This window comes from Aotus nancymaae, unplaced genomic scaffold (genome assembly GCF_030222135.1).
Source record: "Aotus nancymaae isolate 86718 unplaced genomic scaffold, 86718_ANA_hifiasm-v0.15.2.pri h1tg000010l, whole genome shotgun sequence".
Classification (NCBI taxonomy): Eukaryota; Metazoa; Chordata; class Mammalia; order Primates; family Aotidae; genus Aotus; species Aotus nancymaae.
Genome location: NW_026988421.1, coordinates 71,297,134 through 71,309,549, shown reverse-complemented (window position 1 = coordinate 71,309,549; position 12,416 = coordinate 71,297,134). Strand labels below are relative to the sequence as shown.

The 12,416-nt window shown below is 44.2% G+C and overlaps 1 pseudogene; it reads right to left on the bottom strand.

The window, feature by feature from the left end:
* Positions 1 to 1,359: 1,359 nt before the first annotated feature.
* LOC135273953 (large ribosomal subunit protein eL22-like) lies at positions 1,360 to 1,746 on the bottom strand (annotated as a pseudogene).
* Between the last annotated feature and the right edge of the window lie 10,670 nt (positions 1,747 to 12,416).

Below are 12,416 nucleotides of genomic sequence, written 5' to 3'. Positions count from 1 at the left end.
TCAGTAAACCTATCAAGTAGATATCCTATTCCCATTAAAAAATAAAAAAGATCTATTAAATATATTTGATTCAAGGTTAGAGGGTGGCAGATCCCACTTTGGAAGTTAGGTAGATCTGATTCCAAAAGTACGGTCCTCAGCATTATCAGGCCTCTTGACTCTCAAGTCCCAGGAAAGGCACTAAATAGAGAATCTGGAGAACAGTGGAGGTGAGAAAGGGACAAATGGAATATGGGGGGCTCAGAGTGCCAAGCCCCGTGCAGTTAGGGCAGAACGCTCATTACCACCTGCATAAATGAAGTGCCTTCATGTGCACACATTTCTTTCACTTAATAGTCCCAAGATCCTGGCAGGTATCCTCACAATCCATGCAGATTGTGACGGTACCTGCCAGGGTCATGGGAGCATACAGAATGTGAGGCTTGGAGAAGTTAGGAGGTGGCCCAGGGCACACAGAGACTAGTTAGGAATTTGGGGATTTGCCTCCCAGACACCTGTGTTGCCTCCACAGGCAATGCTACAGATGTGCACAGTCCTCCCAGCCTGGCTGGGCCAGGGCACAAGTGGTGGGGAATCTGGCAGGGGCTTGCTCTCCCGACCCAGGCCCAAAGGCAAGGGGCCAAAGGAAACAGGAAATAGGGACTGGTCATCTCTCTGGGGAGAGAGGTGAGGTCAAAGACAGCCCAGTTAAAAGAGCCTCAGTGGCTGGGAGGGCCTGAGCTGTACAAAGCCTCCTTGTCTTCTCCCTTTGGCACAAGAGAGGATTTCCAGAGGTAGCAGGAAAACCCACGCTGGAGAGCTCTCAGTGAGCGCTGGGCAAGGCTAGCCTACTCTGCACAGATGGATAGGGGCTACTACGCAAGGCACAGAAGTTAGAGCTGGAGAAAGTGAGCCAGTGAAGCGTGAATGTGGATGGATGTCTCTGTTGGGGGAAGGAAAAGGAGGGGGCAACTCGATGGGTTAATATTAAGTTTTTTTGAGATTGAACGTAGTGGCTCACTCCTGTAATCCTAGCACTTTAGGAGGCTGAGGTAGGGGGATGGCTTGAGTTCAAGAGTTCAAGACCTGCCTGGACAACATACCAAGACCCTGTCTCTACAAAAAAATAAAATAAAAACTTAGCTGGGTGTGGTGGCACACACCTGTAGTCCCAGCTACTCTGGAGGCTGAGGTGGAAGGATGGTAGGAGCTTGGAAAGTCGAGGCTGTAGTAAGCTGTGATTATACCCCTGTGTGCCAGCCTGGGTGACAGAGTGAGAGACCCTGTCTGAAAAAAAAGAAAAAAGAAAAGAGGTTTCTTTGTTTTTCATTCTCAAGTTTTATTCAAGAACTCATACAAAATATTCCAGATAAATGAAATTTAATCCTCATCTTCCTCCTCTTCGTCCTTGTTAATTTGGAAGTAACGTAATTCAAAACTCTCGTTGCTGTTAGCAGCTATGCACAACCAATCACATGTGGACTATTCTTCTTCAAATCTTTTTTAGTGTGATATTTCAAATACCTTTTGGAAAAAGGCACCTCAGATGTCACGGTGATCTTGCTCTTGCTCCTTTCGATGGTCATCACACCCCCTACCAAGTTTCCCAGCTTTTCCGTTCACTTTGACCCTCTCTTGCAAAAACTGCTCAAAATTGGCAGCGCCCATGAGTCTATCTTCTATGGGGTGGGTGCAATCAAGAGTGAACTTCAGAATCTGCTTCCTTTTTTTTGCCCCCCTTCACCACAAGTTTCTCATGGTTGCCATGGCGGCAGTGGAGGCAGAAAGGGAGATGTTTCTTTTTAAATTATTATTCATGTTATAAAATTTCAGTAGCTTTGGGGGTACCAGTTATGTTTGGTTATGTGAATGAATTGTATAATGATGAATTCTGAGATTTTAGTGCACACACCACCCAAGGAGTGTGCATCCTACCCAGTGTGTCGTTTTTTATCGCACACTCCCCACCCGCGCACTCACTTCTGAGTTTTCAGAGTCCATTACATCACTGTGCATGTCTCTATGTCCTCATAGCTTAGCTCTCACTTACAAGTGAGAATATATGGTATTTGGTTTTCCATTCCTGAGTTACTTCACTTAGAATAATAGTCTCCACCTCCATCCAAGTTGCTGCAAAAGACATTATTCTGTTCCTTTTCATGGCTGAGTAGTAGTCCATGGTGTATATGTACCACATTTTTTAAATCCACTCATTGGTCAATAGGCACTTACGGTGGTTCTGTATCTTGGCAATTATGAATTGTGCTGCAATAAACATCCCCCTTTAATCTACCTCCTTTCTTACATGTGGCCCCGAATCCTCCCAGGTAGGAGATGTAGGAAGATAGGAAGGTCTGCTTGGTACAGGGAGAAGCCAAGTGTAGAGTGAGGGTAGAGGTTTAATATTAACAATTATGGCCGGGCGTGGTGGCTTACAGCTGTAATCCCAGCACTTCAGGAGACCGAGGCAGGTGGATTCCCTGAGGTCAGGAGTTTGAAACCAACCTGGCCAACATGGTGAAACCCCATATCTACTAAAAAAAAAAAAAAAAAAAAAAAATTAACCAGGCATGGTGCCACACACTTGTAATCCCAGCTACTCAGGAGGCTGAGGCACAAGAATTGCTTGAACCCAAGAAGAGGAGGTTGCAGTGAGCTGAGATTGCACACTGCACTCCAGCCTAGGTGACAGAGCAAGATTGTCTCAAATTATAATAATACTATTGGTGTGGCGCAGTGGCTTAATTTGTAATCCCAGCACTTTGGGAAGCCGAGGCGGGTGGATTGCCTGAGGTTGAACAACCTGACCAACATGGTGAAACCCTGACTCTACCAAAAATATTTTTTAAAATTAGCCGCATGTGGTGGCATGCACCTGTAATCCCAGCTACTCAGAAGGCTGAAGCAGAAGAATTGATTGAACCCGGGAGTCAGAGGTTCGATCGATTCAATCCCGGGAGCTGAGATCATGCCACTGCACTCCAGTCTGTCTGACAGAGCCAGAATCCATCTCAAAAATAGTAATAATATTCACAGTTATAATACCAGTAGTTATAGTCCTAACAGCCAACATTCATGATTTTGACTTCACGTCCAACCCGGAGTGAAGTACTACGTAGTCTGGTTTTTTTAATTTGTAAAAATTTTAGTATAGATTTATTTTTTTCTGATTAAAATATCTTTAATTTTTAATTGTTATGGGTACATCATAGATGGGGCATTTGAGATGTTTTGATGCAGGCATACAATGTATAATAATTACATCAGGATAAATGGGGTATCTATCACCTCAAACGTATCGTTTCTTTGTGTTACAAACATTCCAATTTTAGTCTTTTAGTTACTTTTAAATGTACATAGGAAAGGTACAGTAAAAATAAAAAGAAAGAACAAATAAAAATGTACAACATTTAACAGCACCTTGTAAAGAAAAAAATGTACAATAAATTATTGTTAACTATAATCACCCTGTTTTGTTCAAAGAGTAGATCCTATTCATTGTAACTGTAGCTATTTCAATAGTTTTTGAAACAGGCGGTTTTCAGTTACATGGATAAGTTCTTTTTTTTTCTTCTTCTTTTGAGACAGGGTTTCACTCTGTCGCCCAGACTGGAGCACAGTGGTGCAATCTCGGCTCACTGCAACCTCTGCCTCCCAGGCTTAAGAGATTTTCCTACCTCAGCCTCCAGAGTAGCTGGGATTACAGGCATGCAGTACTACTACCCAGCTAATTTCTGTATTTTTAGTACAGACAGAGTTTCACCATGTTGGCTGGTCTGGAACTCCTGAGCTCAAATGATCCACCTGCCTCGGCCTCCCAAAGTGCCGGGATTACAGGCGTGAGCCACTGCACCTGACCAACAAGGGTAAGTTATTTAGTGACAATTTCTGAGATTTTGGTGCTCCCATCGCCTGAGCCGTGTACACTGTATTCAATGTGTAGTCTTCTACCCCTCACCCCCTCCCCTACTCCCCCCAGTCCAAGTCCTTTATATCATTCTTATGCATTGCATCCTCATAGCTTGGCTCCCACTTAGAAGTGAGAACATACAATCTTTGGTTTTTCATTCCTGGGTTACTTCACTTAGAATATGGTCTCCACCTCCATCCAGCCTGCTGCAAATGCCATTATTTTATTCCTTTTTATGGCTGAGTAGTATGCCATGGCTACATAGTCTATTTTTCAGTTAATCTTGGCTGCTACCCTATGCGATGGGTTCTGTGATTATCCCAGAGCTTAGCAATAGCAGTTTTCCAACCAGTGTCTTTTGAAGTGATAAATCCACATTTAGAAGAGGAGAAAACTGGTCTAAATAGAGGGTCCAGCAAAAGAACTCGGCCACCCATAGTGCGTGGTAGCCACTTACTCAATTTTGAGATGTTTTTGTAGCAGATTCACATTGCTAAGTGTCAGTTCAGCTCATTGTGAAATCCATGGCTATTTCCTGAGAATGCATCAAGCTATTATTCTTGAATTCCCTGTGGGCTTGGCGGGTAGCAGTGGCTTGGCGGGTAGCAGTGGCTTGGCATTTCCCTTGAGTTCTTTGAGAATTTTCTCTGCAATGCTCTCTAGGGAGATGATCTTATTTTGGCTCCTTGAGGTGAGAGTTTTAAATTGTCTGAAGACATTGCTTTGCTGACTGTTCAGAGCATTTCCGAGTTAGTATCTCTTAGTAAGGGAGGCAGAGGAACTGCATTCAAATAGTGACTTTGTCCTTACTGGTAGTGTAGCCTCAGGCAGTTCACCTCCTCTCCGTGAGCCTCACCAACAAAGACGGAGTAATAATAGCATCTATGGTCACAGCAGAATGTGAATTATCTTGCTCATCTGCTTCTAACCTGCTGTCCTGGGCCTGTCACTATGTTTTATTTGCTGTATGTACTTGTAGATTATAAGTCTCCTGATGGCAGAAGGCTGGCACGCACCTGTAATCCCAGCTACTCGGGAGGCTGAGGCAGAAGAATCATTTGAACCCAGGAGGCAGAGGTTGCAGTGAGCTGAGATCGTGCACTGCACTGTAACCCAGGTGATTGACAGAGCAAGACTGTCTCAAACAAACAAAAACAGAAGTGCAGCCGGGGCCAGTGGCTCACGCCTGTAATCCCAACGCTTTGGGAATCCGAGGCTGTGGATCACCTGAGGTAAAAGTACTAGACCAGCCTGGCCAACATGGTGAAATCCTATCTTTTCTAAAAATTAGCCAGTTATGGTGGTGGGCACTGTAATCCCAGCTACTAGAGAGGCTGAGACAGGAGAATCACTTGAATTTGGGAGGCAGAGGTTGCAGTGAGCTGAGATTGTGCCATTGCACTCCAGCCTGGGTGACAGAGTGAGACTCTGTCTCAAAAAAAAAAAAAAACAACAACAATAAAAAAACCCAGAAGCACACATACAGTTGTATTTCTCTGCAACTACTGCTCCAAAGCAGTGTCAATCACTCACATTAATGATAACTTTTAAGCAAAGAATTTTCTATTTCACAGAGAAAACTGGAAGTTGGATATTTGTAACTGTGACTGTCACTTAACATTTAGCAGACCAGCAAAGCTCATAAACGCACGTGACACGACTCTCTGCAGCCGTATGCATCCCTTATGGCATAACTTCTCCAAGTGGCAAAAAGAAACACGTTCATTAACACACCCAAAGATGTAAGCTCTTGGTAGCATGTTAAAAAAGAAGCAAGGACTTGTAAGTCAGTGACTCATGCCTGTAATCCCAGCACTTTGGGAGGCTGAGGCAGGTGGATCACTTGAAGTCAGGAGTTGGAGACCAGCCTGGGTAACATGGCAAAAACCTGTCTCTGCTAGAAATATAAAAATTAGCCAGGCATGGTGGTACACACTTGTAATCCCAGCTACTCAGGAGGCTGAGGCCGGAGAATTGCTTGAACCCAAGAAGCGGAGGTTGGAGTGAGCCAAGATTGTGCCACTGCCCGCCAGCCTGGGCAACAGAGTAAGACTCTGTCTCAAAAATAAAAATAGTCCAGGCGCAGTGGCTCACACCTATAATCCCAGCCCTTTGGGAAGCCAAGGCCAGCAGATTACCTGAGATCGGGAGTTCAAGACAAGTCTGGTCAACATGGCGAAACCCCATCTCTACTAAAAATTACAAAAATTAGCCAGGCATGGTGGCAGGCATCTATAATCCCAGCTACTTGAGAGGCTGGGGCAGGAGAATTGCTTGAACCCGGGAGGTGGAGGTTGCAGTGAGCCGAGATCGTGCCATTGCATTCCAACCTGGGCAACCAAGAGTGAAACTCCATCTCAAAAAAATAAAAAATAAATAAAAATAAGGCCAGGCGCAGTGGCTCGCGCCTGTAATCCCAGCTCTTAAGGAGGCAGAGGAGGAAGGATAGCTTGAGCCCAGGAGTTTGAGATCTGCCTGGGCAATATAGCAAGACTCCAATCTCCATGGAAAGGAAAAAAAAAGTGTAAAAAAAATTAAATAAAAATAAAGAAGCAAAAGTATATACACTTAAATTATGCTTCATAATGCATGTTTTAGTCTTTCATTTTTCCTAGAAATTATTTATGTACCCATCAAATATCCATCAATTAAATGAGTACAAGTTTTCGAGTTACCTGAAGATCTTTGAAATTATTCTAAAGTCGGTATACCATGAAAGTTAATTTTTTTTTGAGACAGTTTCACTCTATCACCCAGGCTGGAATGCAGTGGTGCAATCTTGGTTCACTGCAACCTCCACCTCCCAGGCTCAAGCAATTCTCCTCTCTCATCATCCCCAGTAGCTGGGACTACAGGCCCACATCACCATGCCCAGCTGATTTTTGTATTTTTAGTAAAAATGGGGTTTCACCATATTGATCAGTTTAGTCTTGAACTCCTGACCTCAGGTGATCCACCCACCTCGGCCTCCCACAGTGTTGGGATTACTGGTGTGAGTCACCTCAACCAGCCAAAAGATAACTTTTGACATAAAATTCAATTTTGTTAAACACAAATTGGCATTTACATATTTAAACATTATGTAAAAGCAATGCTAGCTTATTTTATCCATAAATATGTATAAGTTTAGGAAAAAACATATACAAGCAGAATAAAAATGTATGCTTACATTATACAATAATATGGGTGTACATTTCCGGAGTTCTTTTATTCATACACTGCATAAGAAGATACATGTGTGTATGTTAGCATACTTACACACATTTGACTCTGCTTACGTTTTAGAGATCTTTCCTATCAGTATATAAACTTTCTCATTCTTTTGTATAGATGCATGAAATCCTATTATATGATATGACAAACAATTTTGCAATGAAAAATCTTGTCCATACATTTTTTGCATGCATCAGAATATATCTGTATTCCTGAGTCAAAGGGCTTGTGCATTTGTGATTTTGATTGAGAATGCCAAATTGCCTTACGGAAGTGACTTTTGTATACACTCTCATCCTTAGTGTATAGAAGTGCCTTTTTCCTCACACAGTTTCAACAAGCATGTCATAATCCCCTCAACCCTTTTTTTTGAGATGGAGCTTCACTCTTGTCACCCAGGCTGGAGTGCAATGGCACGATCTTGGCTCACTGCAACTTCCTGCCTCAGCATCCAACTAGCTAAGATTACAGGGGTCTGCCACCATGCCTCGCTAATTGTTGTAGTTTTAGTCAAGACGGGGTTTTGCCATGTTGGCCAGGCTGGTCTAGAACTCCTGACCTCAGGTGATCCACCCCCTTCAGCCTCCCAAAGTGTTGGGATTATAGGCATGAGCCACTGCACTGAGCCCACAAAATTTTTTTTTTGTTTTTTAAGACGGAGTTTTGCTTTCATTGTCCAGACTGGAGTCCAATGGCTCAATCTCGACTCACTGCAACCTCCGCCCCTCAAGTTCAAGCAATTCTTCTGCCTCAGTGTCCCGAATAACTGAGATTAGAGACATCTTCCACTACATCTGGCTAATTTTGTATTTTTAGTAGAGATGGGGTTTCTCCAAATTGGTCAGGCTGGTCTCGAACTCCCGACCTTCTGCCTGCCTCAGCTTCCCAAAGTGCTGAGATTACAGGCGTGAGCCACCAAGCATAGCCATAAAACTCTTAAATATGTTCCTCGACATGATAGGTGGAAAATTGTTCTCTTAGAACAGTTTTTTTGTTGTTGTTGTTCATTTGTTAGGTTTTTGTTTTTTTTTCTCACTCTGTCTCCCAGGCTGGAGTGCACGGTGTGATCTCAGCTCACTGCAACCTCTGCCTCCTGGGTTCAAGCAAGTCTCGTGTCTCAGCCTCCTAAGTAGCTAAGATTACAGGCACACTCTACCACACCTGGCTAATTTTTGTATTTTTAGTAGAGACAGGGTTTTGCCATGTTGTCCAAGCTGGTCTCAAACTCTTGACCTCAGGTGATCCAACCACCTCGACCTCTCATAGTGCTGAGATTACAGGCATTTCTCTTATTGAGTAAGGTTTCACATCTTTTAAAATGTCCAGAACAGGCTGAGAGCAGTGGCTCATGCCTGTAATCCTAGCACTTTAGGAAGCCAAGGCAGGTGGATCACTTGAGGTCAGAAGTTCGAGACCAGCCTGGCCAACATGGTGAAACCCCGTCTCTAGCTAAAAATACAAAAATTAGCTGATGTCTTGGCACACGCCTGTAGTTCCAGCTACTGGGGAGGCTGAGGGAGGAGATTCACTTGAACCCAGGAGGCGGAGGTTGCAGTGAGTGGAGATTGTGCCACTGCACTCCAGCCTAGGCAACAGAGCAAGTCTCTGTTTCAAAAAACTAAAGTAAAATAAAATAAAATAAAATGTCCAGAACAATAGGCTTTGTATAGTCAGCTAAAAAATATTTTTTAATTAAAAAAATAAAATAAAATTTCCAGAGCTGTTTGCATTTCCTTTTCTGTGACCTATATGTTTATATCCTTTACTCCTTTTTATTCTTTTTGTGTTGGGAGGCTTCTTCCTATTGAATAGTGGAAGCTCTTTATGTATCAGGAAAGTTCACCTCTGCCTGTGATGTGAGTTGCACATATTTCTCCCAGTTTCATAATTGTTTTTTCAGTTTGCTTACAATAGTTTTAACACAGAACTTTTTTTATTTCTATATAGTAAGATTTGCTGGTATTTCCATTAATGTCCCTTTATGACTTTTCTGGAGAACAGAGCTTTGGGCCCCAGCTGAGTGACAAAGGGCATAGTCCCTTAATGTGGAGGACCCACCCAAGTGACCTTTATGCCAGCGGGGGGCAGCAGGGGGCGATGGTGTTTATGACAATCTCCAACTACACTTGAGAAGGAAGTGAGATGTGAGTGACAGGGTAAGAACGGAATGGCCTAGAAACCACTACTTTCTCCTTTCAGCGAACATTCTTTGTGAGGTCACCACAGTTGTTGCCTAAGTTTTACAAATGTGATTGAGAAGAGATGAAAGATCTGCCGAGATCACACTGGGGCTCTAAAGCCTGTTCCTAACTGTGTCATCCTCCAGAATGTAAGTGTGCATCTTACTCAGAGGTTGATCCCCAAACCAATGTGTGATCTGAAAGTACATTTCGCCCATAAAAAACAAAAACAGGCCGGGTGCAGTGGCTCATGCCTGTAATCCCGACACTTTGGGAGGCCGAAGCGGGTGGATCACTTGAGGTCAGGAGTTAGAGACCAGCCTGGCCAAAATGGTGAAATCTTATCTCTACTAAAAAATACAAAAATTACCCAGGCATGGTGGCAGACGCCTGTAATCCCAGCTACTCGGGAGGCCGAGGTTGCAGTGAGCCAAGATGGCAACACTACACTTTAGCCTGGGCAACAGAGTGAGACTCTATCTCAAAAAAAAAAAAAAAAAAAAAAGGAGCTTATGTGGGGTGGAGAGTGGGGTTGCTTGTTTCTGACTGAGGTATACATTCATTTGTAATGCAGTGTTGAAATGATTGCTTCTCCTAAAAGCAGAGCTTGAGAAAAAAAAAAAGAATAAAGAAACAATTGTTGGCTTCTCAGTGCTGTTTGATCATGAGTTCCCACAAGGCCAGATAAGCAGAGAGGACTTCAGAGGGAATTCTGGCTGGGTGACAGCTGGGGCAAAGATTAATATGTAATTGGGGGCCGATGTTGGTGAGGAAATTTGCCTCAAAAATGCCGAAGTGTGGATTCAGGATCAACAAGAGATAAATTTCTTGTTGTGCAGGTGTGAGTTTAGATTAGAATTTTTAGAATATAATAGGCAGAGAGTTTCGTTTTGAATAATTGTGGCCCTTGTGAATCTCCACTTTGCTGTAGTTGATGCATAGGCCTTGATTAGAAAATATGGATGTTCAGAAAAGAAAACCGAGGGACTGTCATATGCAAGTGACTGCAGTAATGTGATTTAGATAAAAACAAAGCAGAACATCAGGCAGGCCTGGAAGGCAGGACTCCAGGCAGGTGTTTCTCAACTGTGCCACTTGTTTGTTCTGTGACCTTGGGTAGGTAGCCTGCCGTTTCTGGGTGTTAGTTTCGCCTTCTGTAAAATAAGGCTGCCGGTGAAAGGGGCTCAGAGCATTTGCTGCCCCAAGCAGCGGAAGGCAGCCCCTTTCTGCTGCAGGTCATGGGAAAGTAGCCTTGTTGGCAAGCCTGCCGTCTGCATTCCAAGCTCAATTCCTTGTTTCAGAGGGAGACGGGTAGGAGGCAGGCACATCACCTTGCACCCAGATCCACCCCAGAGCCCCTGGCTGCTGGCAGGATTGGGTGGTGATTAGGCCTTGGTGGGGGCCACAGCAATCTGATTTCCAATCTCCATCTCTTTCTAGCTGTGAAATCTCTGGTTAGTGCTGCCTCCGATCTGAGTGTCCTCTGTACAACGGAGATAGTACCCACTCCCTTTGCAGTTACTGAAAGGATGAAATGAGACATGTCTAAATGCTTAGAACAGTGCTGGGCACATACTCAATCCTATATTTTATTATTGGCTTCATTATTCAAATCAAATACTAACCTTCTACCTACTGTAGAAATTCTCTCTACAGTGTTTCGAACAACTGACTATTCTCACTCTGCTTGAATGCTTCCAGTGACAGGGACTCACTACTTCTCCCAGTAGATTGTTTCACTAGTAGAAAGTGCTTCTGGAATTGTATGGAATTTTAAAGCTGAAAGGAACTTATAAATCAAGTGTAACTGCCTCACAAGAAAACCCACGTTCAAGAGGTGAAATGAGGGTGGGTACAGTGGCTCACACCTGTAATCCCAGCACTTTGGGAGGCCAAAGTGGATGGATCACCTGAGGTCAGGAGTTTGAGACCAGCCTGGGCAACATGGTGAAAACCCATCTCTACTGAAAATATAAAAGTTAGGCGGGCCTGGTGCTGCATGCCTGTAATCCCAGCCACTTGGAGGCTGAGGCATGAGAATCGCTTGGACCTGGGAAGCAGAGGTTGCAGTGAGCTGAGATGGTGCTGTTATACTCCAGCCTGGGTGACAGAGCAAGACTCTGTCCTAAATTAAAAAAAAAAAAAAAGGTTTACTGACTCACCTGTGGACCCCAGGAAAAGACCCTTTGTTCGGAACTTCTAAGTGGCGAAGGCCAAGTCCACCTGCTACATTCTGCAATACAATCCTGCCCATATCCCTACAACATCAGGGGTGATGCAGCTCTGCCCTGTACCTGAGCACACTTCTTGGGTTACCCAGCCCCCTCTAATCCCACCTGCTTTAAGACGCCTGGTCTCTGGTTCATGGCCCCAGAAGGCCAGTGTCCATTTACCGAGCTGCTCTGCTTGGTCTGTATGTAACTTGATACCAGAAGTGGTCCCCCTGTGGGCAGTTACAGTTGATCTTTTTGGGGCTATTTCCCCATGGTGACCATGGGAGAATGGCATGAGTACCTGCTCAAGGGAGGGGGCTGGCCACACCTTGCCCCAGAAGCCCTCAGGGCCACTGACATGAACTTGGATTAATGCCTGGTGGCCATGTCAACCCTCCCCACCCAGCCCTGTACCCTTGAGCTGCCTCCTCCTCCTCCTCTTATTTTATTTTATTGAGACCAAGTCTTGCTCCGTGGCGCAGGCTGGAGTGTAGTGGTGCAATCTTGGCTCACTGCAACCTCCGCCTCCTGGGTTCAAGTGATTTTCCTGCCTCAGCCTCCTGAGTAGCCGGGATTACAGTCACTTGCCACCACGCCCAGCTAATTTTTGTATTTTTAGTAGAGACAGTTTTACCATGTTGGCCAGGCTGGTCTTGACCTCAGGTAATCCACTTGCTTCGGCCTCCCAAAGTGCTGGGATTACAGGCGTGAGTCACCACACCCAGCCTCCTCCTCCTCTTAAATCAACTCCTTTTAGTGGAAAAGCAGGAGAATCATGAGGTAGAAATGTAGTAATTTCCACATAAGGAATGAAATGGTAGAGTCCATTTTAAATATGTCTTGCACCAGTGTCTGTTTTTTGCTGCTGTGACTGAATACCTGAGACTGGATACTTTATAAAGAAAAGAAATGTATTTTTTA